General features: G+C 43.2%; 1 protein-coding gene across 1 annotated transcript in view; it reads left to right on the forward strand.

The window, feature by feature from the left end:
• The window catches only part of CDH4 (cadherin 4), a 759,836-nt gene that overhangs the window by 541,114 nt on the left and 192,140 nt on the right, over positions 1 to 26,582 (forward strand). The gene's annotated exons all lie outside the window — the stretch shown is intronic.

Here is a 26,582-nt window from a genome sequence, read left to right on the forward strand (position 1 = left end):
TGGAAACATTCACAAGCAGGTTAGACACATGCTCGGCTGGGATGATTTGGTCAGGGATAGTCCTGCCTTGAGAAGGCTGGACTTGATGACTTTGTGAGGTCCTTTCCAACCCGACTTTCCTATGATCCTTAACATCCTTCCTCAATGATCGGAGTCAGGATGCGGATGCATTTTTGGATACCTGAGTAGGGCATCAACATGGAAATCTAAATGAAATGAATCCTTCATTAACATGCTGGGGTCATCTAGACCCAGCACTCTCTCCTGCCTATGCAGGGGGCCAGACTCGATGATCTATTGAGGTCCCTTCCGACCCTAACATCTATGCCCCTCCACCCCCCACTACACATATTGCTAAGATGATTTTAGAGATCAGCTTTAGCCTGATGGTATACAGTGATGACATTTAGATGACAAAAAAGAAGGGACTACATGACTGATGCATTGTATTGATTAGATTACCATAGATAAATGTAGCAAAATAGAAACCTATTGAGATGTATTTAGTGCTATGATTTTTGTTTATGGAGTGGTAGAAGAAAGCCACCTGTATTTTAAAAAAAAAAGGAATGAAGACTCACTGATAGGATTTAATTCTTCCTTTTGAAGACAATTGAGACATAATTGCAAAATTTCAGAATTTGGAAAAAGTGATGGTGCGTGATTTGCTTCCCTTGTCAAGAAAGTCACCCTGCTCTTCCTGAAACAATGCTTACTGAGGCCTTTCCTAGATTAAAATGAATTGCCATCATTACATGTTCCACACTGATTAACTGATACTTTGCTGCACATGTAATACCTGGAAGGAAAGAGTAATTTGCTAAACACCACAAAAGCATGTGGAAACTTGATAACAACTCATGCAATATCTGTAATGGAGAGGACCTCTTCAACTCAGAATGTGTTGGGTCCAGTTGGGTTGTTGGAACAACGTTGTGGCAGACGGTGCAGAGATGATGTGGGATAAAATATTAGAACTCAGTTAACCTGGTGCCTAGTTGTTTGTTGTTTTTTTAAAAAGGAGTTTCTATTGCATTTGGAGTTCCTGTGATATGAAAAATACTAGGGAAGCATATGGTTAGCAGCACGCACGTGTGATGGTATTCAGTGAACATGTGAATTAGATCTCAGGCTTCAGTTTCTGAAAATTGGGTCCATGAAATGCAACACAGGATTAAGGACCAAATTGTGCCTGTCCACTGCTGAGGTACATAAGTGGGGAAAGCACAGTACTATACAATTTCAGAACAGCCTGGTCCTTTAATGCTGTGCCATATTGATCTTTAGTTGAGTCACTCAAATGTGTTAAGAGGAGAATGACTCAGTAACTGAAACAATTAATTGAACCAAAGGGATCGTTTGGGTTTTTTCCTGAAGTCCAGGAAATAAGTGTTACAGAATGAGCAGGCTAATTGCCAAGTGAAATGCTTTACATCGACTTCTGCGCGAGTTTTGCTTGAGCGACGACTGGATGACTTGACCCCTTCTTATTCAACTTCAGCAGATATTAACATGATTACTGCTAACGTCCCACTTTACAGCGGCTAACATCACTGAAACGCTTGTCCTCGTGGTGTGGAAAGGAGACTGGAGAAATCCAGAAAGTGAATATTTCCGTGTTTGTGAATGTAGCGCTTGTTTTCTTTTATATACAGAGGACTCACTCTTCATACCTTAAATCAGGGCTGTCCAACTAGTACCCCGTGGGGTGCATGGGGCCTACAAGGGGTTCAGTCGTGGCCCCCAAGCTCCTGCTCAGCTGTTGCTTCTTCTCTCCGGCTATTTCGGCAACCAGGGTTTCAGAGCTCCCCCATCCTCCTCCAGCTGCTCCAGGGGGCAGGACCATGGAGAGCACAGGGAGAGGATGATGAGTCTGGGGCCATGCAGGCATGGAGTGTGGTGCTGGGAGCTTGGGAACTCATGGCTCACCCTAGCACAGCCTGCACAGCACACGGTCCTCTCTAGTGTGGCCCCTGGCTGCTTTGAAGCTGGACAGCCATTCCTTAAACTACCACCAACCTTGAAGAAACCAGCTGGACAATGCCAACAGACAGACTCCTACCAAATCACAGAAATAGCCCCCAATATGTTTTCAGGATCTCTTGTATAGCCGGTATAACATTTAGCCATGGTTTAAAATGTGGTGGGTTTCTTTTTTCTCATAAAGCCCAGGACATGATTTAATGGAGGGGGAAGCCATACATGAGCAGCATTAAACAAGAAGGCCTGATGTTTTTGGCTCGTCTTAGCTATTTTTGGTTTTCGCTGGGTGCACTGGCCCATTTGGTAGTGCCAGTCAGTGGGGTTTGGGTGAGCTCTGGCACAAGTTATAAGTTCACTAACTAGACTTTGTTCTTAAACTAGGCAGAATACGATGAATCTGTGTTTTTAAAGACCAGAACCGTGCACTGATTTCAGCCCCCATAAACTTCAGATTGCCCTGGGGTGTTTTGCTAATACGTGTAGGTGACCAGATCAGCATGACCAGAGCATGGATGACCAGATCACAGGTGAAAAGTTCTGGTCTGATTTTCGAATGCTCATTAGGAGTTGGATTTTTTTTCTTCTATCTGTTTCACACACTAGAGCAAAAATAGCACATGTAAAGGTGAGACCTTGAACCCATTTGTGTGAAAGGAGGCAGTGTCACAGGATTTTTCTCTCGTAGGCTTTGTAAAGCTTTCCGAGCTAACGATAGTTCCTAGACTCTGAACTTTCCTTTGGTCCAGAGAGCGCTGAAGAGCGTGCATTGTAGATGGTGGTGTAGGTAATGAAAAGAAGTCCATACATTATGATATCTGTGAATGGTCCCTGTATATCCAGGATGAAGTATGGAACAGCATGAAAACCTGAACATCTACCAAAAAAAAAAAAAGAATCACTAGAAGTACATTTTTATCCCACTACTTGCTGTTTGCGTTTTTATAGGTCAGACTAATTTGAAATGCATAGGCAAATCTTTTGGGTTCCCTCCTACTCCTGCTTTCTATTGTGAAGGGAAAAATTCCATTTTATGGAAGTTGATTAGTTACTTGTCAGTATTTTTAGCAAGGCTGTGCCTGAATGAAGTTTAAATCATAGCAAAGGTGAATGCAGCTTGATGGGAGCCACATAGCTCGAAATGCAGTCCTATCTGGTTGAGCTGGGATCAGCCGTAATTCTTTGCTCGTTAAAGCATTTCATTCTGATAAAATATGTTAAATGAAAAAGTTAAAAAAAAAAATGAAGAGGAGAAAGAAGCCACAATGTTATTCCTGCCAAAAAATCCTCCGTTAATTACAGGGTTTTTTTCTTTCAAAGAACATTATGTCTGTTCTTATGCGTCAACCAGTCTAACTAAAGAGAGGAGAATACAAAAAAAGAGAAAAGGAAATTTCTATTTGGGTTTGCTGCTAGGGAAACATCACCAGTGCAAATACAAATTGTGGGCCATTTCCTCGTGTGGTGTAAAACAATGGAGTTTGTTCATCTCGCGCCGGATGCGTGTGCATGTATGCATGCACACATACACGCATGTGCGAGAAGCGCACCCACATTTAAAATGGATTAGACTTCTTCATAGCCCATAGAATTTCAACAGGTAATTCCTGCAATACAGGGCACTCTTTTTCCATTTTACATCACTGAACATTATCAAATCCAATAACCGGTTGTCGAAGTGGAGTTCACTTGTTTGAAAGCCATCCAGTCTTCATTTAGCAACTCCAAGTGACAATGAGTTTGCCACTTTTCTTGGTAATCTGTTCCAGTGGTTAAATACCCTCGGTGTTTAAGCTGCATCTTCTTTCCAATTTGATGGTTTTGAATTTCAGCTTCCAGCCTTAGATCTTATTATTCCTCAATTTGCTAGCTCATGGAGCCCTATAATGTCAAATATATTCTCCTTGTGTAAGTACTTACAGATCACAACCAATTCAAAGTTCAAGCCCGTATCATTTGTTAGTTGTGCAAAATACAGCTCCAGGCAAGACCAGCATCCAGTTCTCACCAAGAGACCTGAATGCAGGTCTCGGACACAGGCTCTCACACAATAGGCCAACAGGGAAAACCCTGATTCTGAGAGGTCATTCTCCCGCCCACATGAAAGGAGGTGGTCAGCCATGTCAGTCTAAAGCCAGACAGAAGGTAGGGTGGGTACACCTTGGAGACTAACTGGTTCAGAGAAACCTGAGCTTTCACAGGCAACAGCCCACAGGTGCAACAATGCAGGAAAAAGGTGGTACAGCCATGACCAGGGGCGGATTAATGCATAGGCAAACTAGGCACATGCCTAGGGCCCTAAGTGAAGAAGGGGCCCAGTTGTGCTTATTTGTCATATTTTAATTATTGAGTGAAAAAGTAGGGGCCCTAATGCCTAGGGCCCACTAAGGGGTTAATCCAGCCCTGGCTATGACACGGGCAGTGGTGACTTCTGGCTCCTGCCATGCCACCGGCACGATTGTGCAGCTGCAGTGGCAGATACTTGTTTTCTGTTCCCTTCTCCCTGCCCCAAGTGGGTGCCCAGGGCAGCTGCCCCTGTTGCCCCACCCGAGTTATGCCACCACAGCAGCCTGCTTTATCAGAGGCTTTGAATGGACTGTGGGAGAAGGGCTTAAATAGAAAGGAAGGGCACGGGAGGAAGTGAAAGTGCTCCGAGGCAAAAAGTATGTAGGTTCGATCATGGTGGGGGTGTCATCTGGTCTTTTATTACCCATATCGCATGGGAATGGCAAAGTACCTTCTTACCCATTATCTGTTTCCCAGTTGATTTAATAAAAGGTGTTGTTTTGGAACCAAGAGTTTTTTTGTATGTCGTCTTATCCATGAGTCACTGAAAAGGAGGTTACGCAGAAAAACATCTACTCATGATAAACATTTTCAAATCACTGGGTCCTGATAACCTGTGCCTGATAGTCCCAAAATTGCTGACTGAGGACATTTCTGGCCACGTAAATCTTGAATGCTGGTGAAAATCCAGGAGATTGGAAATAGTGCTGCTGCTGTACCAGAGTTAAACCGTTTTGAGCAGCGCGACTTCAGGTAACTGTGGCCTGACATCAGCGCTGCACAAAATAATGGGAAGGGGGAGGCGAGATTCATTTAATAAAGAATTAAAAGACAGGAATATCGTTGACGCCAGTCAGCATGGCTTTGTTAATCAAACCTGATTTCATTCTGGGGTGAGATTGCAGACTTGGTTGGGGCAGATGAGTGAGTAGATACAGCGTATTTAGACTTAAGTCAGGAGTCGGACTTAGAACTGTGTGGCATCCTTTTTTGAAAATAGTGTACAATATTGATAAAGTGTGTGTCGAACGGATTAGGAACTAGCAAACACAACAGTTGTTAGGAGGAATCGTCCTCAAATGGGGGTTTCCATAGGGACCGGTGCTAGCTCTGATGCTGCTCAACACGATCGTGAACCATCTGGGCACAAATATAAAATCACCGTTGATGAAAACTGTAGATGGCAAGAAGTCTGGGGAAGTGCTCAATAATAACTGGACTGGGCAGTCATTCGGAGTCATCGGGATGACTTGTTAAATTTGGCCCGTTCCAAAAATTCGTTTTGATGCAGATAAATGCGGAGGTTGAGATTTAGGAGCAATGAATGCAGCGTCTGCCTGTAGAGAGGGGGTCCATGCCCTGGAAAGCGGTGATTCTGCAGAGAAGTTAGGCATCATAGCGGAGAAGGAGCTCAAACAGTAAAGGGCAGTGACCGAAAGGGCTCAGGGGATCCCTGGACATCTAAAGAGAGGGGTAGCAAGTCAGAGTAGGGATGGGATTTTTATATCGATCTATGACATTCGATGGAATACTGTATCCAGTTCTGGAGTCAACATCTTATTTATGTATTCATTTCTGTGGGTTAAAATCCCTGCTACCATTACGTTTTAGATGCCCGCATTTTAAAGGACGCTGAAAAATTGTCTAGGGTACAGAAGGAAACTGCAGAATTTATTAGAGGACTGGAGAGAATGCTTTATAGTGAAAGATTTAGAAAGCTAAATCTGTTTAGCTTATCAGAAAGAAGATTGAGAGGTGACTTGATTACCGTGTATAAGTGCCTTCACGGGGAGAAAATGCTGGGTACAAAAATGCCGGTTTTTTAATCTATCAGAGAAAGGTATAACATGAACTGGTGACTGGAAGCTGAAGCCAGAAGAATTCAAATGAGGGAAGGCACGCGTTTTTAACAGCGATGGTGATTAACCATTGGAAGGGGAAGGGATGAATTCTCCATCTCAATAATTTCAAATCAAGATTGAAAGCTGTACATGCTGGCATTTTGGAGGACATGTTTAAGTTAAACACAAGTTTCTGTACAACGGTTAACTCATCTAGCTCAGCCAGCTTTTATTACCTTTCATTTATGTTTGATCAGTCCCTTGTCAGCATCTGCCTATTTATTTTTACATGCCTATTTGTGAAAATTTTGGCTTGGATCTCTCTGCCTGCTCCTTCAACCTCATAATAGGGATAATGCTCCCCTATGACGCAGAAGTGTTGTGAGGAGGGTACATTAATTAGTTTTCTGTTAGGTAGTCATACTGCGGGGATGAAGACCATAGAAAAACCTTATAAAAAGAAAAGACGAAAACTCTGTTCTGAAGACCAGGTGGGTGCTCTGCAGAAAGGTACGGCAGAGCACATGTGTGGTTGCCTTGCTGACTGAGCACCGTCCATCCTGTGCACTGAATGAGGCCTGTAGAAAAAAAACCGTGTGTTATCTTCAATAAAATATTATTTCCTAACGCATGAGAGTAAAATTTAGCTGGAAGGTCCTGCAGCCCAGCTGAACTGCATACACCTACAGAGATATTAATACCCAGCTCTGCACACCCTCGGTCCTGCTGCTATTTTTTCTCAGGACAGTTCACCTCTTCAGAAGGAAATATGAGCTGCAAGGAGCCCAAACAAGCCAAAATTACAGCTGGGAATTTATGTGATAGGAGGAGGAGGCTCTCTTGATCTCAGTCTCTCTTACCTCCGCTGCCAGCAGCAGAGCCTTGGCATAGAAGTATCTGCATCGTGCCTGACACCCGAAACACTTTCTTGTTCTGGGTTGATCCTCCAAGAAGCTTAGGGCATTTTTACGTGTGCTCCAGGACATGGTGCCGGGTGCTTTAATTAGCAAGCTGTGCCAATTAAAAGCACCCATGTGTCACATGTATCAGCATCCCTGTGCGTCCCTGCTCTGAAAAAATGGCAGCAGGGCACTTTGAACTAACGTGTTTCATTTCAAACCTCCCCAACATCATTTTTCCAATGCGGGGACACCAATACACATGACACAGAAGACTGCCACAGCAATTTCTGTGCTCCAGTGGACCCGATTAATCGAGTCCGCTCCAACACACACGCCAGAGCAGGCTTCCCGCATGTCTGTAGGAGCCCTTAGGCTTTAGGCTGCCTCTAGATACTACTAAATGCAAAACAAGTACACCGTACACAAGAACCATTCAAGGTTAGGCCATCCACTTCAATATTATTTTATTTTTCTTCTGTGAGTGTTTCACTTGGCACCCAACAGGCGCTTGCAAAGTAGTTTTTTATTGCATAGAGTCCCTGATACTTTCTATACAACCCGCACTGCTTACTGCTGTGGCATCGACAGCTCAGAATCCATTAACTTTTAGCTACGAGATAGAAAAACAACAGATGGCATTTGTCTTCGGCTAAGAGAAGGTTTGCTGAGTAGAGACCTAGCAAGTGCTTCTCAAAGGGACATCACACCCTGCTTTCCTTGAGAAGCATTGGTCGTCTTGATCAAAAGTAGACCCAGTACTGCGTGTGTGCATTAACCAACCAGGAAAAATATCGATCCAGCCCTCGCATCATATCCCAAAACTATCACCGTTTTTCTGGGCTGTCATCCACCAGGAGTCATGAATTCTGCGCTCTGGTCACTGTTCAGAGGCAGACAGCTTGCTCCAGATCAAATAGATATGTTCCTGAACGTGTCCTGAGTGAGAAAAGAGTTAAGGTGGACTGAATGGGAGGAGATCAGGCAGGTTTTTTTTTCCACCCCACGCACCGCACAGCTTGGCCGCACGTGGCGGGAAGTGTACGTTGCTAACAAAAGTCTGACGCAGCAGGTATGGACGAGAAGCATCACAGCACCTTCCTGAGCCACAGTGCCTCTCCGAGCTGCTGTCGGGAGCGTCTACAATCCTAACAGCTCAGGGCTGCTTCTCCAAGACATGATCCGGGCCAAAGTCTGTGCAGGAGGAGATGAAGCACAGCAGGGCTCGGTTTGGGGGAGCACAGGGACCAAGCCAAAGCCCCCAGGGCAGTGTGGGCTCGTGCCGTGTGTGTTTTATCAGGACCCCGAGTGACTAAAGAAAGCAAAGTGATTCAGCCCATTGCTGTTCTGTTGATACACCCATGCTAAACTGCTTATACACAATCAGGCTCCTAAATATGCATCCTAACGTGTAGTCGTGGAGCTACAATACGTTCCCCCCTTTGCATTCCCCCTGGAGTGTGGAGACTAGATGTCAATTTAACTCCCCTGTCGTTTTGCAACGTGAAGACTCGATGTCAGCTTAACTCTGCTATCATTTTGCAAAAGTATCGGGCCAGATCCTGACGGAAATTCAGCGCGCTGAAGCTGGCGGGGCTACAGCCAGGTATGCCACCTGGGAATCTGGCCCTAAAAACAGCAGAAGGCCGGTGCTCCATGGGCATTCACACAGCAGTATGGATTGAAAAGTGCAGCTACAGCACAAATGCTCCATTTGAAATTCTCCTACAACAGCATTCAAGCCTATGCTGTAATTATACATATTGTATTTCCTTGTATTCAGACCCAGGGGGAATTTATATTGTCCTTGCTAAAGCCAGAGGGACTGGAAGAAAGCAGTCATTTAATGATTCAGCTGTCTTGGGCTCTATGATTTAATCAATCATATGAAAGAAATTTTTAGACTCTTTGTGTTTAGACTTCTCTTGTCTGAGCAGAAAATGTTCCCTTTTTGAATTGCTTTAATAGCTGTATTTATGCAGCCGAAAGTTCCTTAAGAAATGAAAGTAAAATCAAATTGCTGAGAATGCCTAGATAATTTATTGGAGAATATTCAATTAGAATATATTAATATTTTAGATTTCCATCATTAATTTAATATTCAGAGATTTAATTTAGTCATTGAATTGCTGTAGTACCATGCGTGGGTAGATTGTTAGGCTGAGTGCTTAAAACACCTGCCACAAATGGGTGAATTTCACTTTGATTCCCAAGAGCACAAATGCTTTTCTAGTGACATAAGTCTCGCAGCAGAAATCAAGGCACTAAATCCTGCCTGTGCCCTGCATTTTCCAGAAGTGCAGAATGAAATGGTATAATCCTTTAGCAGGAATAAATGCAAGATCTGTATTTATGTCTCCAAATCTAAGTTTGGAAAAGAGATCAACGAGTTGCGGTTCCATATTTAGCTGTGTTTGATTTCAAATTTCATTTTGCCCACGATTTGCCGTTTATTAAATTAGAACTGAGGAATGCCCAGTTCAGGTCAGGACCTCAGTCTATTCAGTACTGCATAAATATACATCGGACACAACTGGCAATATCTGAGAGAGCTTAAAACGGTGGCCTTGATATTTTGCTATTGTCCAAATTGTTCTGGAAATGGTAACATGGCTGAAAAATATAAGAAACCGTGAAATGTCACATCACTTCGCCATGAATTGCATAAAAATGGTCCCAGGTTCATGGAAAAAGTGGCATGATAACGGAGCAGTTTTGAATTTGCCACAAAACATAATAGATGGACTTTTCAAAAACATGCAGCTTTGGCTTAACTCTACCCCATTCACTTCAGTGCTAAAACTCCCTGATTTAAATAAAAGCAGGTTTTAGGTTCATGGCAAAAAAAATCCCAGGGTTAAATTTTAAGAATTTTGCATTTATTTGTGATAGTTTTCACATGCTTTAATCTCAAACAAATCCTCTGTATTTTTATATTCTGTTACATTATATTGTATTACATGTTCATTTTATACTATCAAATGCAATAGAAAGTGGTTTTGTCTGGTGGCAAATAATGGTCCAGCCTCCATAATTTACAGGATAAGTTTTGCTTACAACATTTGCATTTGCATATTTTTGTGCCTGCAACCGGCCGATAGGCACATACATATCAATTGGCATGGATAATTATCTCATTTGTTAATGCAAATCTGGGCTGTGCAAGTGCTAATATATGTGCCGCAAAATCAAATGCAAAACGTGAGCCCAAATTTCACCAATGCCACATGGGGAAGGGGTAAGCCACTGAGAATTTCATTTTTAAAACGCTTGTCAAGGATCAGTGGGAGTGGGGGACAAGTCAGCATGCTGTGACCACAGTGCTCACTGCTGCTGGCTGAAAAAAGATGAGAAAACGTTTAAAGCTGGAGCCATGGCATCGCTCTTTGTGTTCTGGTCCTGAGCTGATCTTTGCAGCTTGGCTCAGTCCATGAGAATTAGTTTCCTTGTTTTGCAAATGAGGAAACTGAGTCTGGAAGGTGGCATTTTTTGTTAAACACTGCTGCAAAAGCTGTTCCTAAAGCCAGGATTCGAACTCGTGAGTTATTGGCTCCCATCCTGTCTTTAGTTTACTGTATCACAACTGAACATCAAAATGGGGGTGTTTTTCGTTAAGCACTTGCCAGTCTACCTGATGCATTTATGATGATTACATTCAGTTTTGAGGCTGACTGCTAGGCCTGCACAGAGGTGGCAACCCCTGGATGTCAGGTCCCTCGATGAGACGTGCCACCTAGCTTGATCAGCAACTGAGAACCCCAGTCCCATTCAGTCGAGGTTCTGAATTGATTCACCCACCCTCTCATCCACTCCCTGCCTTTGGGATTCAGTTCTGGCTGAGTTCACCCTGAAAGATGAAAAAGTTGGAGGACCTGAAAGATAAATACCGGAACCTCCCCCCACCCCCTTACACATCACATACCAGGCATATTGCAAAGAGATGATCAATCACTCCAATGAGTATCTGGCTGCAGTAGCCCATTGCACATGCTGCAACATATCATTACATCCCCCGTCCTCTAAAGAAAGCGACACAAGTCTAATAATCATTCAGTACATCTGTCATCATGCGCAGAGGCAGAGATATGAAGGCATCTGTGGTGCTGATGTGCACTGCTCATAAAAGCTATTTAAAATGTGTGAAGTCAATGTCTACACAGAGACAGTAGGTTAATTTGATAAGACAAAAAAATTGTTTGCTGGTTCCTCACCAAAGAAAAAGAAGGCAGGGATGCAGCCTGACACAGAGGGCTAAATCTGCCCCTTTGTCAGAATAATTCATTGCTTAATACCCATCACTCACAGTAGTAATGGGTTATTGTGGGACTGGGTGTCTTTGCTGCCTTGAGGTGGAAACAGTGGAACCAGGTGGGTGTGAGTTTGGATTTGCTGAATAACGGTGCAGCTATAGCCTTGGCGGAAAAACTGTTTCTGAGGTGCATCCTCTTAGGTCCGTGCAACTTAGGGACAGCAGAAAAGCCCACCCATTTTTTTTCTTTATTACTTCTGTTTCGTCTTTTTAATCTGCACTGCTAAAGAATTAAGTCCAGCACCCTGGAATTTCAGATGTCAGCTTTTAAGATTCAGAGAATTTACTCTTGGGTTAATTTTAAGCTTTCACTACTGCAGTTAATCGTTTTATTTATAGCAGCTGAGATTTTCCGTGATGAAGATGTTGCTGCCTAAATCATTTGCAACCATTCCTAACAGGCTGGTTGAGGTTCATAAACCATGTGACTACAGCATGGGGCAGTGAAGTGCGGCTGTCTAGCATTTGTCTTGGTTTGATTTTAAAAAACCCATCTCTCTGCAAATTGTTCTTGATGAGAGCTCCTACAGGACAGCTGATCATAACTTTTATGACATTTGGTATTTGTTGTTAATTTCCTCCAATTAAGGAGGAATTTTTTTTTATGTGAATAATTAGGCAACTGCAAAAAACAATTCAGACAGCATTACGGGATATGTTTTTGGCCAGGCTCAAGACAATTTGGGTTTGATCCTGCACCATACTGAATATTTTCACTCAGATTTGGCAAAGCAGTTAAGCCCACGCTTAACTTTCAGCCCTTAAATAGTCGTAGTTACGCCAACAGAACTTCTCTGGGGCTGAAATTTAAAAATGTGTATCCATGCTACAGGAGATTAAGGGTAAAGTGTGCAGCACTGGGCAGGACTGAGATTTCTGTGAGTATGTCCTCTATTTTGTGCAAAATGGGACACATGTTTTTCTTGTGCATGTATTTCAGGCATTCACATGTGTAGTGTGAGTTTTACCCATGTAACACAAAAGCGCTCTTACTTTTGCAAGTGCCTATAGTTTCATTTCAAGTGGACTCAAAAAATCGGAGGACAGGACAGAAAAAAAATCATTACCACAAAGCTGGGAAAGGTAAAGTTGTTCATGGTGGTGTATTAAAACCTATTGGAACTAGTGCTTGGTTTGTGTAAGTTTTGAAGTTTGTGACAGGTCACCCATTTCTGAGGATCTTTGCAAAACTGTTCAGGATGAGCCAGCCGTCCATGGGAAGAGGGGGGTGGGGGAGAGGAGATGAGAATATAGGGCAATGGGATGGGGATTGTCTGAGATTTAGAGACGTACATTGCCCTCTTCCCTATGAGAGGTGAGCATGGCATATGACATGGCATATGACCATCTGATAGGGCAAGCGGATCTAAGAGTGGGAGCATCCTTCATGAAAAGGTAACAGCTGCCAGTGAAAAGGCCTAGGCTGAGACATCTTAACTTCTAGCCTAAGGGGCAATAAGAAGGCTAGAGGGCAAGGCAAATAAAGTCTTGTCCCTGCTGAGGCTAGGAATCCCATGTGAAGGAGGGATGAGCAAGCTATGACCGTAGGTGAAAAAGGAAAGAGGAAAAAGGGTGAGAGAGGAAAGGCTGTGATCCTGAGTGAAAAGAATAGAGCCTCTTGGGGCTGAAGGGAGACCACAGGTTTGGATTGTCTGCCTCTGTTCACTTTAAAGCTAGATTCTTCTCAGTGGTGACAGATGACAGAATAAAGAGCAATGGGCTCAAGTTGCAGCAAGGGAGGTTTAGGTTAGATATGAGGAAAACCTTCCTCACTAGGAGGGTGATGAAGCACTGGAACAGGTTACCTAGAGAGGTGGTGGTGATGGCTAGAAAATGATATTTGCTTTTGGGAATTGGCCTGTAGGTAAAGTAGCATGCATTAGAACAATAGTCCATGGCAACAGCATGGGTTAATTGGTTTCTAAAAGCCCGTTTGTGACACAGTTTCCTTCAGCGCCCACTGTGTCTGAAGCAGGCAGACACACAGGTTGGGAAAGTGAAGACATGTACCACACTGTTCCATAACATGAGATAAGGGACTCTGCTCCGTTGGCCAGGTCACAGTGCTCAATTGCAGAGCCCGTGGGATTTCCGGTTTTCATAGATGGACCAAATTAGGAGAAGCCAGTAAACAACCAAATTAGGATGTGTGCATGTGATGGGTTTGTTGGAACAAAGGAATATGCTGACAGGACAGAATGTGGGCGGTATGACAACCACAGGGAAACCAATCAACGATGCCCAGAGACAAAGGCATCAAAGAAGAGAGAGAATACAAAAGGAGGGATTTCAGAGCAGCAAAGAGTCCCTGAGAAGGCCACCATGGACAGAGGGCGCACCACCGCCTACATCAGCCACCCCATGGGGAAGGGAGGGGGTGAGTCTCTGCCTCCAACCTCAAGGCTGCTGACATCTGACATTGAAGAGAGAACCTCAGGGTGAAGCTCACGTCCTGGCTAGACATACCTTCCCTCTGATGACAACTCTAGAACTGGTAGATATAGAGTTGTTTGCATTATTCTTATGTGCTATCACTGTGTATCAGTAAAATTTGCCAGTTATTGAATGGAGAAATTGTGGTCAGTTTGAGTGTTTGGGTCTGCCTGGAACAAGGTATCTGGGTCATAAATCCAGTGCCAACAGTGGAATCTCCATCCTTGGAGGTTCTAAAGGCCAGGCTCAACAAAGCCTTGGCTTGGATGATCTAGTTGGGGCTGGTCCTGCTTGGAGCAGGGGGTTGGACTAGGTGACCTCCTGAGGTCCCTTCCAACCATAATTTTCTATGGCGAAGGATAGAAGTTCTGCTGAGGTGGTTGCTGTATGATAAACATACATCTCTTCTAATAATAAACCAGCAGCACGGCACTCCTTCCACTTACCCAGTCTAGTTTCTTGTTCTTCTACAGTTCTGAGATCCCTCTCACCAGTCTGGCTCCTCTGGCTCATTTCCAGGCATACTAAACCATGTGGCATTGAACACCTGAGTGGGATTCAGAAAGTTGGTCCCTTTGCTGGCTGACTCTGGACCAGCTCAGTGTCTCAGCTTTCTCATCATCATTAAAGAACAGTGACCTCACTTGAAAGACTCTTTGAGATCCATGACTGAAAAGTGCGGTATGAAAACCTAGGTATTATTGTTAACTCTATCGAATTGCTCATTATAAAGCACATGAAATCATTATAGACCCCCAGTGCTGCTTTCACAGTAGAAATTCATATACATGTGTGGGATGCACATTTTAAACTTCAATTGCTAGTTACTTTCCTTTGAAAAGGATATTCAGTCCCTGTATTGGACTAATAATCGTTAGAACTCATTGTAGAAAAAATATATGTTTAAGTGAAAGAAGGAAAAGAAGAACATTTGAAGAATTCTGACTTGGAAAGAGACCATTGTGTTCTGGGTTTCAACCTGCCATAAGTATTTATGGCGGAATTGGAGACTTCTAAGGATTTATAAAGGAAATACTGACAGTCCTTTAACTACGGCAGTGCTAGCAGGCATCTCTGTAACTGTTTCCAATCACTAACTGCTTTAGCTATTTAAAAGAGAATCTTTTTCTTTTTTACTCTTGATCTCCATTTTTTAATCAAAACATTAAATGGCCTGAAGATGAATTTGCATCTGTACTCGGTTTTATGGTCCTTTCAGACTGTTTTGCAATTGACTTATTTGTTTGATTTGTGCTTCAAGGCTTCATGAGCTGTAACGTTTAATTTAAGCAAAGAAGTTAAATTTATTTTCATAAGATGTGGGGTGATTAAAAAAAAAACAACAGGAAGACGCACTGTACAGCCTCATTGTTTGTTCCTGAGATGCAAAACGTAGCATTGCATCTCTGAGAAGATCAGAACACAAGGACAGATTCCCACTCCTTTCCTCTTCCCTTCCCTGCATTCCCCAAACCAGTAAGTAATTTTCCCATTGAACTGGCTGATTTGGGTGAAGTGGCACAATACAAGATGAAATGGCACAAGCTTCAAATGGCATTTACAGTTGGGCTACTTTAAGACCTACAACACCAATTCACTTGAGTGTCCGTCTCTTGGATAAGACTTATATGGGGCCTCACGCCCAGGAATATGGCCAGGTATCTTTATTTCCAAGGCCCTTCTGGAAGTTTTGCAGGTAAAAGGCAATACTTCCAGCGATATCATTGGCTCTTCAGGATTGACAGTAATTGTTACAATATTGTTGGAGGAAGAGCTTGTTAGGAGGGTCAAGGAAAGAATTTAGGAGAAACTAGAAAACTTACCATGCTGAAAGTGAATGACAGACGAAACAGTTGTTGGACCCACCTGGCCTTGCTGTGGGAATTCCTCTAGTTGGGAAAAACTCTGGTTGGCCAACTTACATTGTGATTTACAGTGAAAAGATGATACAATTTACCTACTAGTAAATAGTGTTCAGCAGTCTCTAACAAAAAATCGTTTGTAGGGTAGAAGAATCAGACATCATCAGAACATAAATCATTTACAGCTGCCTATAATAGTTATTTACGCGTTTGACAGCAAAGAATTGAGAAGTAAGGTGGCAGCTTTCCTTCAGTGAGGGAAAATACACTCTGTAATGTGTCTGTGAAAAAAAACTATTGCACAAAAGCATTCAGATTCAGCCTCATGGCAAAAAGGACATTTGGGTAGCATCTGTTTTTTCCAGGGAAGTCCCCGTTAGAGAGGAATTTAAATAGCAGAGAAAGCATTATCATAGCCATCTAGGTTTACTAAGTATTTTGCACCCAGCATTATGTTTATGGTGCAGTTTTCCACACGTTAGAGAGAAAAAAGGCCATTCAAAATTTATGAAATAGCTGGTAGGCCTTTTAAGCCTGTAAAGGACAGACTGGCACTATATATAAGTATTTCTGAAGTTATTACAAGAAAAAAAATTCTCCATTATTCCTTTTGAATTGCATCTCTCAGTATCTTCAGGTATTAGAGAGAACATTTTCTTATCATTTTTTGATTAGACATGAATACAAAATTTAACATTAGAATATAGCATGCTATTAGGAAATCAGCTGCTTCCCTCTCCTTCTCTATCTGTCTAGTTGTTAAAATGTCCCTATTTTTTTTACTTCTTGCTCCTAATGAGACTTCCTCCTTCTCCCCATGATTCTTTATTTAAGCAACCTTAGCTCTTGATTAATCAGTAATTAGAGAAGGAGTCACACTGATTTCAAGCCTCTTACATCTTACTTTCCAACTGAAATGCAAGACTTAAATCTAAAGGCAAGTTAGGATGTCAATATTATGCCATCTCATTTCTCAGCATATGACCATGCCAGCTTACTTGAAACAGACTGGGCAACAGGGATGTGCGAAACAGGCTGTATTCAATTTGGATTCGGCCCGAATCGGGGACAGTGATTCAATTCGTTGATTTGGATCACTGTCCCCAATTCAATTCGGCCGAATCTGAATCTGAAGATTTGATGCTGATTCGGAGAATCAGTGATTCAGCCAGAGACGCTAGGGCTGTGTGAAGCTTGAGTCCATGATTTGATTCAGTGGAGATTCGGCCCAATTTAGTACTTAAATCTCCAAATCTGAATCAAATCAGAGGACGCTTTAATCTCTCCAAATCGAATTGGAACCCTCTGAATTGATTCAAAGAGATTCAGAAAGATTCGGAGATTCAGACATAGAGACAGCTTTAAATGTTTTTTCTACATACCTCTCAGTAGCAGGCAGCTTGTGAATGCTGCAATGCTGGGGCACATGGAGTGTCCCACAGAAGCTCAGGGGGCTCCCCAGCGTGCTCAGCAGCAGACGCAGAAGTGGACAGGAAGCACCTCTGGTCCACTTCCAGGTCTTCTGGGGAGCGTGCTGGGGGGCCCCTGTACCTCCCCGGCTTGGTGACTGGTGCCTCCTGGATCTGTGGGGGCACTTGGGGTCTCCCTGCACTCCTGTGGGAGGCTCCATGCGCCCCAGCATCGCAGCGATCACGAGCCGCGCCTGCTACTTCAAGGTACGTAGGAAAAACTTTTAAAGCTGTGTCTATGGCCAAATCACTGATTCTCCAAATCAGCATCAAATCTTCAGATTCAGATTCTGCCAAATTGAATCAGGGACAGTAATCTGAATCAACGAATCAAATCACTGTCCCTGATTCGGGCTGAATCTAAATACAAATCGAATAGGGCCCACTTTGTACACCCCTAATAGACACAGCTTTAAATATTTTTTCTACATACCTCGAGGTACCAGGCGCAGCTCGTAAATGCTGTGATGCTGGGGAGGATAGAGCATCCCACAGGAGCAGGGGAGAGCCCCTATGTGCTCAGCGGCAAACCTGGAAGTGGACCGGACTTCTGGGTCTGCCAGGGAGCATGCAGGGGAGCCCCCCTGCACCCTCCTGGCTTGGCGATCAGCCCTGGGGCACCCCGGGTGCCCCCCCCAAACATCAATCACCAAGCCAGTGGGTGCAGGGAGGTCACCCAGCACACTGCCTACCAGACCCAGAAGTGGACTGGAAGTGCTTCTGGTCCACTTCCAGGTCTGCTGCCAAGCGTGCTGGGGAGCCCCCTGAGCTCCTGTAGGACGCTCCATCCGCCCCACCATCTCAGCATTCACCAGCCACCCGCCACCTTGAGGTATGTAGAAAAAACATTTAAAGCTGTGTCTATGTCCGAATCACCAAATCTTTCTGAATCTCTCCAATTCGATTTGGAGAGATTAAAGGGTCTCTTGATTCAATTTAGATTTGGAGATTCAGCCGCTGAATCGAATCAGGGACCAAAGCTTCGCACAGCCCTACCGGGCAATATTTATATGTATAGGCTTCAATACGCTTCTCTAGAAACTGTATAACCCACATAACTCTCTTATAGCCTCTCATTTCTTTTCACCGTGGCCTTGTATCTGCTCACAGCATTCACTGTTTCCACACAGGGTTCCCGATACTCTCCTTCCTCTTGTCTGCCTCGAAGAGCAGCTATTGCATCGCTCTTATGTGTATACTGAGCCTTTTGCTCTGCTCCAAAGCCTCATGAGCCCCCATTGACTTTGGGGAGCTTTGGACCAGACCATCATGGTCTAACATAATAATGCCAAAGTATTATGGAGTTAAGAGCTACTATACAGTGGTCAAGGGATAAAGTCACTGCAGGTGTGCAGCTTAATGGGATGTTAATTGGATAGTGGGTATTCATAAGTGCAGAGCACAGAGTGAGTATGTTGTTGATGGAACGGCATAAATGCTCAGAGGCATAATCTCAGACTAAAGTACAGGAAACTTTACTTCCCTTTGCAGCACAAATATGCTCATGGCCTTCAAGGAGTTAATCAAGATTTGAGAGTGTTTTCTGTGCCAATTTAATGAGCATTCTCACTTGCAATTCATCTTCTCCATTGTGATCCTGACTAAAGTCCTTCCTGTGTTGGCAACATCAAAACCATTTCTCAAGCAGCAAACTGTTCTCAGAAAGGTGGTAATGTTGGATCGGATTCATCAAAGGGAGCTGCTAATTATACTCAACAGATTTCTTATTTCACTTTTTTCTCTTCTGGGAAAGGGACTTTAAGCAAATTATTAAAAATATATGATACCACCACATTTCTGATGCTGGTAAACTCAGTGGGACAAAGACCCTCGAGATATGCAAGTCATTAAGGACTTAATTTATTTATATGGACTTTTCTTAATGTTGGCTTGAAGTTATGTCAATGATAAATGTATAACCACACACCTTAAAACAGCCAAATATTTTCTCCTCTATTATTATTTATACTTTTACAATAACTTCTGGAGATACTGCCTTTAGTACAAAACATGGGCAGGGATGTTGGGGTCAGGTTGGAGAACATAGGGAAGGATGGTACTATGTTTAGGTTATTCACCCAGGTTTTCAGAAATGTGGGTTCAAGTCCTTGTTCCCACTCTCTTCCTGGCCCAGTAAGTCACTTTTTCCTATCTGTAAAGTGGAAATAAATACATTAACACTTCTGAGGTGCTCAGATCTTGCGGTCTGCTAGGCAGACTACAAGAGGCAGAGCTCAATGTGGATCCTTTGCTGACATGGTGGATGGTGAATGCCTGGGAGGTTAATGAGCAGGGGATGGATCACTCAAGATTTACCCGATTCAGTGCTCTGCCTCAAGGGCTTCCACTCCTACCACTGTCAGAAACAGGCTGCTGGAGTGGATAGCCTATTGAACTGGCCCAGTATAGCACTCCTTATTTATTTAGCATGTGTGGTTTTGACATATTGGTTCAGCCATCTTAAAGCGGTGTCGTCACCCGTATGAAGAGCTTGAAGGCCACCAGGTAGCATAGTAAATGGACACAAATCAGCAATGTGGGACATGGTTTGAACCTGTCCACAAAGGCATTTGTTATCATTACGGCCCCATTGGTATAGGTTTGAGGCACAATGAGCCCGTCCAGTTTGAAAACGGTTGATAAGTGCAAATAACGGCGTGGCCAATTAAATCCTTGTTGACTGACTGTAGGGTCAGAGATGCTGCAGTGATTGATTGGTGCTTGTGCTGCCCGTTTTTGGGCCATTGAGTAAAGACAAGTCAAAAGGTTTTGAAAGGGTGGACCATACTGGATGTCTTGAGGGGAGCCAGCTGTTGGTGGGTGGACTATGTCCCCATGCACTGGCAGTATAGGATTAGCACAAGGTAGTAAGTTTACTTCAGCATGTGTGCAGTGGAGATGAGGGAGAGCAATGTTACTGAGGACTGGTCTTATGGTTTTAGGACATAGCTTTCCTTGTGTGCATGGGTCAGTTTATCAAAAAAGCATTTTCAAAATCACCAAGGTTCCTGTCTCCCATTGAGATCAATGGGATTTAACAGCTTTTGCAAATCCCCTAGATGCCTAAATACCTTTAAAAAAAAAATCTGACCCTATGGGACTTACAGCCATCTTTTCCATCCGTTTCCCTTATTTTTGGAGAGAGGAAAGTGGCCGTTAGTATTTAAAAATATGGGACCAGCTTTTCTTGGTATTTTTTTACTGTTACAGGTTTGAAGCAGTTCAAAAGGCCTTTTTAGAAAATGAAAATAGCCCACGTATGTCCACAAATAAAACAGTGAAACCCAGGGGTAGGGGCTTCCCTACCTCCCAACTGCAATTACACTCCTTCAGCACCTTCATCCAAGGTGGTCATGGAGTTGATTTGGCGCTTCGGTACATCCTGCATCATGCAACAGGAGAGAGAAAGGATTCAAGCACGAGCTTCTTAAAAGTGCTAACACAGAGCAGAGAACAAGAAAACCCCACTCAGTGCCGGCACATTGGTTTCCTCGGCTGCTTAAATCCCTTTGGTCCTGACTGACTCGAATCAGTATGCAGAGGCTGTAGAAATGGCAAGTCCATAGAGCTTGGGAGGAGGGTGGGGAATGTGGGAATGTCAGCACGGTTAAGATGGTTCATGGAGCTAGAATTAAACACAACATTGGCAGGAGAGCGCTGCCAGAGCTCCCAAGTGAAGCAGGTTGGGAGGATGGGCAGAGCTTTGAGCAAAAATCAAATGATTTAAACAAAAGCCTTGGGTCCTTCTTATTTCACTGCCATCAGATTCCATCTTTTCCCCAGCAAATGATTTCACATTGCTTTCTCCTCCCCTCCTGCACCTCCCCCTCCCTGCAATTCTGTATCTATATGATAGTGATGTCTAGCTGCTGCTTTCCAGCAATTCGTTATAAATACACTCATTTCTCTTTGAAAATATCTGTTATTTTCAAGTCACTTGCGTCATCAAGGGAGAGGGGATCAGTTCATTTCACTTATTTATTTTAGACATTTTCCATATGTCTTTGGCTGTGCTCTCTTACCTCCAGGAAAACCACAGGCAAAACAATTTCCATCTTTCTCCCATGCATGAGGGCTCTTTTCCACTTATTCCAGAGATAAGTTGCAAATTAGTACCTTCTCCCCTCCCTCCGCCCCTCCCCCAGGTAGTTAGAAATAGGAGCAATTGCATCTAGGTAACTTCTTCACAAATGAATTTTTGCTCAGAACTGTAAACTGTGCCTAATCTAATGTCCATTGAAGTCAACAGGAAGACTAAAAGACCCTGAGGGTGAGGCCTTGAAGTAGACAGAATAGGTCTGCATGGGTCTTTCTTATACTACACAATGAGCCCTGACTCGACCGTGGGTTGAAGAACTAATTATGAAAATGAAGATGGTTTCAGGGAACTTGGTATTGCTGACCACTGTTAGAAGACAATCTGCACCTTCATCAAGGCCACCTGGTTTCTGAGTGGCACCAGCTGGGTCAAGCTCATTAGCTGCAGAGTAGGCTGAACCTTGTATTTAAATGCAGGCCTCTCAGTTGGGCTTTGGCTTCTCAACACCTCACAACCTGCAGCAGCTGTACCTGATCCCCCTCCAGCTGGCTCCTGCTTACCCTGCTTGATGTCCTGAATTCCTTAGCTCCTGACTTCTGGCACTGCCTGCACTATGGATGTGGATCCTGTTTTTTGACTAGGATTTTGATTTGGATGCTCTAGTTCTGACCTTCTCGTGCAGCTTCGGCCTCTGATCTGGATCCTTCTCTGGCTCAGGTACTTATCTGCCTTTGTCCTCCTCAAGTTGGCTGACAACCCAATCCTTTCAGCCACTGCAGGCCCATGTACATCCGTCACAACCTGTTTTTTTATTTTTCCCAAGCAACAAGTTGTGCAGTACGGTTCTCCAATGCACCCATGCCAGCTAGCATCATGGTTTTCAGGATCAGTTCTTGGAAATGATTTCAGCTTGTATCTACTGGGGTTCATACCCTGGGTCTGAATATGTGTGCGAATGCATGGCTCAGTGCTAATGGCTCAAAGCTAATGCATGTGAGCACATGGCTCAATGCTAATCTCTCTGTTCTTCAAATGGTTAAACAGGCAGTTGCTAAAGCAATCATCCTGTTCAGCCAGTCTAACATATTGATATTTGCAGTGTTTTTCTGCATCCAGTCCAGATGTCCCCTCTCTTCCATAACTCTCCTCCAGCCTATGTGATCTCATCCTGTATCTTCTTTCATGTCCTATGTTTCATCTAGACTTTCTTCTTGCCCCTTTCCCCCATTTTATGTTCCTGCCAACATTCGTGTCCCAATTTGTTTTTCCTGCTGCCCTACATCCATAAGATAATCTCCCCACTAACATATACCAGCTTACTTCTGTCTGCACCCTGGAATGGAGTATTATCTGCATCTCCAGTCCCCAAGCATTCAAAATCATGAGTCGAACCTGTCCACAAAACACATGAGGTTGGCTTAAGAATCAACAGATTTTTTTTTAAAAAATAATGCATCTTGGTTTATCTTTCAGTCTAGTTTTTGAACCATTAGTCTGCTCTCCTATCATGTTTCTATACCACGATAACTAAAAACTCCTGTTAATAAAAGATAAAAGCTGAGATTCTCATGCATTCACATGACTCTGGGAGCCAGGTCTTTAAGAAACATACCTATCATGAGACTTGGAATAAAGCCTCAAGATTTGGCAGGACATCCGCATGGATCCCACAGTCATTCCTTCTCTTAAAGGGGAGACATAAAGTCTTAAAACATCACAGCTGTGACTTTTTTTTTTTAAAGGTTGCAGTGGTTTCTCGTATGGGGGGAGGGGGGAACAAGTTACAACATAATATGTGGCTTTTGCGGGTAGGTCAGTGTGCGAGTCTGAGAGATTTGACATAAATATTTTTTTCAGATACTTTTCTGGCTGCACTTTATTTGTAAAATACATATATATGATTCAGAGAGATGTTTATTCCATTCAATTTGATGATGAAGGATCAAGGAGAAATTATGGGCAAGATGCTTTAAGCAGCCTTTCAGCCCTGCAGCTACTAGTATCCACTTATACTGATGGCAAGTGTTGAAAAATGGAATGTAAATCAGAAGAAAACATAGAGAATAACAGGAGGGATATGCAGAAGCCATTTTTGATGAGTTATACTAAGCCCAAAGATCTTCCACTTCATAGAGAAATTATTTAAGTTTCATGCAGCTTTCCAGATTATGACAAGCTGAACAACTTGTTCTGGCTTGGTGCTCAAGCGCCATATGGTACTACTTCAGCAATTTGATGTGATATTATGAATAAGAGTGCATGAGTAGTGAAATGGTTTGGTTTCTTTGTATCCAGTTGGCCTTCTACAGTAGATATTAAAAATGAATCCCATTTAGAGTAAATGGGCGGAGGGGAAGCCAGAGCAGCGGGTTTCAACAGCATAATTGCAGCGAGTTCAAGAAGGGTGGATTTGTGAATAATGAGTCTGATGGCTAGGAAAAACAGGATCTGTTGGGTAGATGAAAGCCGTTCTCATCCTAGATGGCATGACCTTTTTCTGGACATTGACATCATGGTCACCTTGGAGAACTATTCATGTGTCCTAACTAAATCATTGCAGTTAAAAATTTCGATAAAGAAGAGTATTAATAATCCAGGTTTTAAAAAATAAAAATGAAACGTAAATTTTTTGGTTCACTGTGTAATTTCAACTAAACCAAAAGGTGCATGAAAATACTACAGTGGGCAGAAGGACCTCAGCAGAAACTTAGTACACAAACCCAGATCGGTAGCATTGCTATTTTTTTTTAATTTACATTTTTCTCCTGGAAATGGCAGGTCCAATCCTGACATCAATATGCCAAAAGCTTCTGATGCACGGCACATAGGGAGAGTCTTTGCAGTATTTAATATGATGATAAAACACAGACAAAAATATCTCCAGGATCACTTGATTTAAGTGAGCCACTATGCATTTACTTCTGAATTAAATATTTGAAATATGGATGTGAGGGACAGAAATTCGACATAAACAGGTGTACATGATCAGCAACTGGTTCAAATCTGTAACACAACAGTAGCTCAATGCATGTAAACTGCTTTCAAAATGGCCAAAACCAGTTTAAGATAAACCTGGATGATGGGTTTATCTTGTGAATTGTTTTTACACACCTAAGAGGGCTAAGATTGTGTGGTGCTCCATAGCACCCTGGAAAGGCTCTCAAGGCCACCCTGCTTTATGCATTGACTCCCCATGTGTTTTTGATAATGCTCTAACCCTTGTTTGCAAAAACCCACTTAACGCATGATTGATGAGACTTAAAATATTATGCACTCATAGTTCTTTTCATTCTGAGCAACTCACAAGCTTTCCTGAGATATATTCAAGAAGAGTAAGATTATGAGGGGTGATGTTTATCATTTTCTGTTGCTTATTATTCACAGCATTGATTTGCATTTGTGCATAACATTTTTAATCTACAAAGTTTAAAGCATTTCACAAAGGATTATTATTCCCATTCAACATGTGGATAAAATGAGATTCATACAAGTTAAGTGGCTTAGCCCAGGCCGCCCAAACATGTAGCAGATTTAGGAATGGAATAGAAATTTGCGTTAGCTTATAGACAGTGCTCTGTATTTGCTGGATAAACACCCTCCATTTACTCAGAAAATATTTTTGGAGGGTTAATGTAGAGAAAGTTCTGTACATATGTAAGAATTACTTTCTAAGCACTGGTTTTGAGCAGATGTTGAGACAAGTTGTCTGTGATGGACTGGCTAGTGTCATTTATCTAAATTGTATTTGTTAGATGGTGGCATTTTGGAGGAATGGAAAGCATGGGGAATACTATGCCTGTACGTTTAAGATTGGAGATGAGTCCTGCCCAGCAGAGGAGAAAGAATTTTTAATGGAAAAAGCTTTAGAAATTGTAGAGGACACTGAAGAAAGAGCATGGATAAAGGTTAATTCATTTCCTAAGACAATACACTATTGCATGCACAAGCCTTATTGTTCAGATGGAAAAGCAAAGGATTCCTTCATGGCCATGAGCGTGTTGACATCTGGCCACATCAGAGCATCTGGGGGCTATAATGGACAAGCTGACAGAGCCAAGAGGGGACCCTAGTTTTGAGCGGCTGAAAGACTGATAGGCAGAATGCTCGAGAGGTGGGCAATTGAAACACAGGCCAGCTCAAGATGTGAAGCTCTTATTTTCCCTTTCATAGTCAAAAAGGTTTTGGCCTGCCAAAGATGGTCGAGGCAGTCTGCCAGGGTGGCCAAGGCTGAAGACTAAACATTTGAGGTTATGTGGTTCAGTTATATTGATCTTTTCTTCATTTTCAAATGTATTTGATGGGTTCTGTGTAGTCCATCCCAAACAGAGATCCTTGAGGACAGAGTGCATGTCAGGGACACTGAGGTGTTCACCCAAAAGGAAGGACCTAGGGCTATTAATTTTACCCTAGTTGGGTGCGTCCCCATGAGCATGCACTTGCAGGGGCATGCATTTCACATGGGACAAATTGCAGCAGCATGTGTGTGCCGCTGCTATTTGTCTCTAGGCACGTGGACTTCAGCGTGCAACAAAAGGACCCAGATGGGGTAAGAGAGGCTGGGACCGGCACCAGCCAAAGCAGCTTCGCCTGTGGTCCCGGGGGCCTCCCAGGGCAGCAGTGGAACCGATCCAGTGGCTCGAAACCTGGTCGGCAGCCAAAGCATGGCTCTGGCCGACCAGGCTCCGGTTTCTGGCGATGCACGCTGCTGCTGCATGCATCGCACTGCTTTTTTTAGCAGCATCTTTTTTTGTTTTTGACACCAGATCTCCGGATAGAAACAAAAAAAACCAAACCCCACCATACTGCAAATTAGTTGTTCAGCACACAGGTGCATGTGCACATTCATGGGGATATACATGTCCATTGTGCCTGTCCTAAACTATAAGAAAGGCCTAATGACTTCAGACAAAAAAAATGAGTTTGGGGTAGAGATGGGTATCGGTATGAAACTATCACCTATTTATTGAGGCCCAAGTCTTGGAACAAACTCTTGCTTCCTTGGATTCCCAAGGACAGTGGGGATTGAATGCTTCTGGTTCCCCTGTTCACAGTGGCCTCTATAGCCTCAGAGTCATGGTTCCAGCTATTCCCCTCCATGGATGGGAAGATTGAGTGTTCAAGCTGTGTATTTGTGGATCCACTGACCCCTGCATTAACACTCGTAATCTCTGTCTGCTGTAGCAGATGGACCCCTACAGAGCATGTCTGTTCGATGCAGTAGAGTGGATGACCTCCTTAGCCCGTTTTATCCTGCCTTGACCCACAAAGAGGAACTGCATTGCCTCAATGCAGCATAAGCATTTAGAAGGTCCTGGAGTATACATGACATTATTTTTTGGTTTACCATTTGTATAGTTTAATCTTCACAACGTAACTAAATCTCAAAAAAAAAAAAAGTGTTAGTACAACTGAGTTACAACACAAGACTGTGTGGAAAAGTGAATGTTCAAAATTGTGTGTGCAT

The sequence above is a fragment of the Alligator sinensis genome, unplaced genomic scaffold (genome assembly GCF_000455745.1).
Source record: "Alligator sinensis unplaced genomic scaffold, ASM45574v1 scaffold1046_1, whole genome shotgun sequence".
In the NCBI taxonomy this organism is placed as follows: Eukaryota; Metazoa; Chordata; order Crocodylia; family Alligatoridae; genus Alligator; species Alligator sinensis.